The 6,269-nt window shown below is 35.5% G+C and overlaps 1 protein-coding gene across 1 annotated transcript in view; it reads left to right on the forward strand.

The window, feature by feature from the left end:
• grid1b (glutamate receptor, ionotropic, delta 1b) overlaps positions 1 to 6,269 on the forward strand; it is a gene marked incomplete at its 5' end in the record, with an annotated part of 8,765 nt that overhangs the window by 680 nt on the left and 1,816 nt on the right. The window lies entirely within an intron of this gene.

Genomic DNA, 6,269 nt, shown 5'->3' on the forward strand with positions numbered 1-6,269 from the left:
CCCCCCCCCCCCCCCCCATTAATCAGCTCTGTGTTTATTTAGGGATTCATTTGCGGCGCTGAAAGGAGACAAACCGCGAGTCATTAATGGAGTTTTTAGCTCCAACGGCCCGCGGCGGCGCTGCGTTCAGGGACATCCAGGAATAATGTGCGTTAGTGTTAAGTTGAGGGCAGTGCTTTTGTTTCCAGAGCCAAATCCATTATCTCCACATTTCCAACCCCCATCATTTTAATACCTAGTCCCAGAGCCGCCGCATCACCTCCATCCAGGCTTTCCGTGTTGATAATCCCGCCGTTAATAACCCGCCGCTGCTCATTTCTGCTGTAAAACTATTTTATCCTCGGGGAGAAATAGTTTATATTTATATATTTATATATATTTATAATAGTCGCGCCGACCTTCAACGCGTTCACGCTGAGTTGAGCAGATTAAATGCAGCAAATTGGCTCTGATTTCACTGCAGCTAAAAGCAGATTGTACTTCGGAGTTTGGGTAATTAACTCCATCAGTCAACGCACGGAGAACAGCAGCGGGCCAAGATGGCCGAGATATTTCAGAGTTGACCCCCCCAAGATAAAGTTGATTAAAAAGAGGAATAAAAATCCTCTTTTGGAAATGGATCTTAATGCCTTATTTCAAAAAATTAAGAAAAGTCCCAAATCCCTGTATTTTAACATAGGGGGTCTATACTTATGCCCCCTGTATTTTAACATAGGGGGTCTATACTTATGCCCCTGTATTTTAACATAGAGGGTGTATACTTATGCCCCTGTATTTTAACATAGTGGGGTGTATACTTATGCCCCCTGAATTTTAACATAGGGGGTGTATACTTATGCCCCTGTATTTTAACATAGTGGGGTGTATACTTATGCCCCTGTATTTTAACATAGGGGGGTGTATACTTATGCCCCTGTATTTTAACATAGAGGGGTGTATACTTATGCCCCTGTATTTTAACATAGGGGGGTGTATACTTATGCCCCTGTATTTTAACATAGAGGGGTGTATACTTATGCCCCCTGTATTTTAACATAGGGGGGTGTATACTTATGCCCCTGTATTTTAACATAGGGGGGTGTATACTTATGCCCCTGTATTTTAACATAGGGGGGTGTATAATTATGCCCCTGTATTTTAACATAGTGGGGTGTATACTTATGCCCCCTGTATTTTAACATAGGGGGGGTGTTTTAATATCTCGTCTGCCGCTTTTCTCTAGATTATTAAAAGAGATGATTAAAAGTTTTAGTTGTATTTATTAATATTAAACAAACAGAGGACAACTTTCACTCAGTCATCGGGGGGGCTCAGGTCCCATTGTTAAACAAAAAGTCATGTTTTACTATTTAATATCTAAGTACTCAGTGGATGCTTATTTTCGTCCACACGCCCGCTGTTCTCTAACCAAATGTCGATTAAACTGAGGCTCGACAACAAAAACTAATCCATCCTGCTGTCGTTGTGAAAGATAAATCCACAAAGCATCACCTGCATTTAACCTGGTAAAATAAAACACTTTAAACATGTTCTCGAGCCGCATGCCGGTTTACAATTAATGCAGGAAGATTGTTGTTCTTAATAACAGTGAATGTCCTGTGTAGGGTCATTTTATTGAATATTTCCCTCTATATGCTGCTTCTAGCTCCTTCCCTGCTCCAGAACGTTGATTAGTACCATTTACCGCGTCATGCACCCCAATTACCAAATCACAGCTCAGACGCAGCGGTATTGTGCCTTCCTTTTGTGGAAAGTTCAAAAATAATAATAGTGAGACTTTGAGCACAGCCTAGATTGAAAAGTCTGTTCTTGTTCCCAATTCAGTTTAATTGTATTTATAATATTAAATCTTTACAGATTGAGAAGGTCTAAAACCCACTCTATAATTTAGAAAAAACAACCAATTCCAGTAATTAGCCCACGAGCATTTAGTGCGACAGTGGCAAGGAGAAACCTGGGACAGACCCTTGGTAGGTGGAGTCTGACGGTGCCGGTTTGGGGGGTGGGGGGGGGTGATGATGAACAATGGCAATATTAGTCCCAATAAAGACAATGGAACAGTAACTAGGAATAGTAGTTGTTGTAGTTCATGGCGTAGCAGGGCGTAGCAGGGCACTAAATGTGCCCTGCTAAAAAAGCCGAGGCGGCTGTGGCTCAGTGGTAGAGCGGTTGTCTGCCAATCAGAAGGTTGGTGGTTCGATCCCCGCCCCTGCAGTCATTGTCCAAGTGTCCTTGGGCAAGACACTGAACCCCAAGTTGCCCCCGGTGCTGCACATCGGAGTGTGAATGTGTGTGAATGTTTATCTGATGAGCAGGTGTGTAGATGTGTGTGAGTGTGTATCTGATGAGCAGGTGTGTAGATGTGTGTGAGTGTGTATCTGATGAGCAGGTGTGTAGATGTGAGTGTGTATCTGATGAGCAGGTGGCACCTTGTACGGCAGCCCTGGCCACAGTGTATGAATGTGTGTAAATGGTGAATGTTTCCTGTAGATGTAAAAGCGCTTTGAGCAGTTGTTAAGACTGGAAAAGCGCTATATAAATACAGCTCATTTACATTTACTAAAATGACTAAAAAGTTATAGTATAGTATGTCGAAAACAAGTCACAAGAAAGTGCAGGGTTCGAATCTCTTATGATCTTCATTCATAAAGAGTCATAGTAGTATAGTACGTTGAGAACGTACGTACGTACACACTAGTGTAGTGTGTATATGTATGGCATAGCGGCAGTGGTCCAATGGTTGGGACTGTTGCCTCACCTTGTCGAAAAAAGTCATAGTATAGCATATCAAAAAAAAGTCATAGTATGATAAGTCGAAAAAAGTCATAGTATATGTCGAAAAAAGTCATAGTTTAATATGTCGAAAAAAGTCATAGTATTGTATGTCGAAAAAAAGTCATAGTATAGTCTGTTGAAAAAAGTCATAGTTTAATATGTCAAAAAAAGTCATAGTATAGTCTGTCGAAAAAAGTCTTGGTATAGTGTGTCGAAAAAAGTCTTAGTATAGTATGTCGAAAAAAGTCATAGTATAGAATGTCGAAAAAAGTCATAGTATAGAATGTCAAAAAAAGTCATAGTATAAAATTTCGGAAAAAAGTCATAGTATAGCATGTCGAAGAAAAGTCATGGTATAGCATGTCGAAAACAAAGTCATAGTATGGTCTGTCGAAAACAAAGTCATAGTATAGTCTGTCGAAAAAAGTCTTAGTATAGTATGTCGAAAAAAGTCATAGTATAGTCTGTCGAAAAAAAGTCATAGTATGGTCTGTTGAAAAAAGTCATAGTATAGTATGTCGAAAAAAAGTCATAGTATAGCATGTCGAAAAAAAGTCATAGTATAGCATGTCGAAAAAAGTCATAGTATAAAATTTCTGAAAAAAGTCATAGTATAGTCTGTCGAAAAAAGTCATGGTATAGCATGTCGAAAACAAAGTCATAGTATAGCATGTCCACAAAAGTCTTAGTATAGTATGTCGAAAAAAGTCATAGTATAGAATGTCAAAAAAAGTCATAGTATAGTCTGTCGAAAAAAGTCATAGTATTGCATGTCGAAAAAAGTCATGGTATAGCATGTCGAAAACAAAGTCATAGTATAGTAAGTCATAAAAAGTTATAGTATAGTATGTCGAAAAAAGTCTTAGTATAGTATGTTGAAAAAAGTCATAGTATAGAATGTCAAAAAAAGTCATAGTATAGAATGTCAAAAAAAGTCATAGTATAAAATTTCGGAAAAAAGTCATAGTGTAGCATGTCGAAAAAAGTCATAGTATAGAATGTCAAAAAAAGTCATAGTATAAAATTTCGAAAAAAAGTCATAGTACAGCATGTCGAAAAAAGTCTTAGTATAGTATGTCAAAAAAAGTCATAATATAGTATGTCGAAAAAAGTCTTAGTATAGTATGTCGAAAAAAGTCATAGTATAGAATGTCAAAAAAAGTCATAGTATAACATGTCGAAAAAAGTCATAGTATAAAATTTCGGAAAAAAGTCATAGTATAGTCTGTCGAAAAAAGTCATAGTATAACATGTCGAAAAAAGTCATAGTATTGCATGTCGAAAAAAGTCATGGTGTAGCATGTCGAAGAAAAGTCATAGTATAGCATGTCGAAAAAAAAGTCATAGTATAGTAAGTCATAAAAAGTCATAGTATAGTATGTCGAAAAAAGTCTTAGTATAGTATGTTGAAAAAAGTCATAGTATAGAATGTCAAAAAAAGTCATAGTATAGAATGTCAAAAAAAGTCATAGTATAAAATTTCGGAAAAAAGTCATAGTATAGCACGTCGAAAAAAAGTCATAGTATAGTCTGTCAAAAAAAGTCATAGTATTGCATGTCATAAAAAGTCATAGTATAGTATGTTGAAAAAAGTCTTAGTATAGTATCTCAAAAAAAGTCATAGTATAGAATGTCAAAAAAGTCATAGTATAACATGTCAAAAAAGTCATAGTATAGTCTGTCGAAAAAAGTCATAGTATAGTCTGTCGAAAAAAGTCATAGTATAGTCTGTCGAAAAAAGTCATAGTATAGTTTGTCGAAAAAGTCATAGTATAGTCTGTCAAAAAAAGTCATAGTATAGCCTGTCGAAAAAGTCAGCATAGTCTGTCAAAAAAAGTCATAGTATAGTCTGTCGAAAAAAGTCATAGTATAGCATGTCGAAAAAAGTCATGGTGTAGCATGTCGAAGAAAAGTCATAGTATAGAATGTGAAAAAAGGTCAGTATAACATGTCGAAAAAAGTCATAGTTTAAAATTTCAGAAAAAAATCATAGTATAGTCTGTCGAAAAAAGTCATAGTATAGTCTGTCGAAAAAAGTCATAGTATAGCATGTCGAAAAAAGTCATGGTGTAGCATGTCGAAGAAAAGTCATAGTATACAATGTGAAAAAAGGTCAGTATAACATGTCGAAAAAAGTCATAGTTTAAAATTTCGGAAAAAAATCATAGTATAGTCTGTGGAAAAAAGTCATAGTATAGTCTGTTGAAAAAAGTCATAGTATAGCATGTCGAAAAAAAGTCATGGTATAGCATGTCGAAAAAAAGTCATGGTATAGCATGTCGAAAACAAAGTCATAGTATAGCATGTCGAAAAAAAGTCATGGTATAGCATGTCGAAAACAAAGTCATAGTATAGCATGTCGACAAAAATCATAGTATAGCACGTCGAAAAAAAGTCATAGTATAGTATGTCATAAAAAGTCATAGTATAGTATGTCGAAAAAAGTCTTAGTATAACATGTCGAAAAAAGTCATAGTATAGTCTGTCGAAAAAAGTCATAGTATAGTCTGTCAAAAAAAGTCATAGTATAGTCTGTCAAAAAAAGTCATATCATAGTATGTCGAAAAAAGTCATAGTATAGTCTGTCGAAAAAAGTCATAGTATAGTCTGTCGAAAAAAGTCATAGTATAGTCTGTCGAAAAAAGTCATAGTATAGCATGTCGAAAAAAGTCATGGTGTAGCATGTCGAAGAAAAGTCATAGTATAGTATGTCGAAAAAAGTCATAGTATATTATGTCAAAAAAAGTCATAGTATAGTCTGTCGACAAAAATCATAGTATAGTCTGTCGAAAAAAAGTCATAGTATAGTCTGTTGAAAAAAGTCATAGTATAGCATGTCAAAAAAAGTCATAGTATAGTCTGTCGAAAAAAGTCATAGTATGAAATTTCGGAAAAAAGTCATAGTATAGTCTGTCGAAAAAAGTCATAGTATAGTCTGTCGAAAAAAGTCATAGTATAGCATTTCGAAAAAAGTCTTAGTATAGTATGTCGAAAAAAGTCATAGTATAGTATGTCGAAAAAAGTCTTAGTATAGCATGTCGAAAAAAGTCTTAGTATAGTATGTCGAAAAAAGTCATAGTATAGATTGTCAAAAAAAGTCATGGTATAACATGTCGAAAAAAGTCATAGTATAAAATTTCGGAAAAAAGTCATAGTATAGCATGTCGAAAAAAGTCATGGTGTAGCATGTCGAAGAAAAGTCATAGTATAGCATGTCGACAAAAAGTCATAGTATAGTATGTTGAAAAAAGTCTTAGTATAGTATGTCGAAAAAAGTCATAGTATAGTATGTCGAAAAAAGTCATAGTATAGTGTGTCGAAAAAAGTCATAGTATAGTCTGTCGAAAAAAGTCATAGTATAGTATGTCGAAAAAAGTCATAGTATAGAATGTCGAAAAAAGTCATAGTATAAAATTTCAGAAGGTTGGTGGTTCGATCCCCGCCCCTGCAGTCATTGTCGAAGTGTCCTTGGGCAAGACACTGAACCCCGAGTT

Source organism: Etheostoma cragini, chromosome 21 (assembly GCF_013103735.1).
Source record: "Etheostoma cragini isolate CJK2018 chromosome 21, CSU_Ecrag_1.0, whole genome shotgun sequence".
NCBI lineage: Eukaryota > Metazoa > Chordata > Actinopteri > Perciformes > Percidae > Etheostoma > Etheostoma cragini.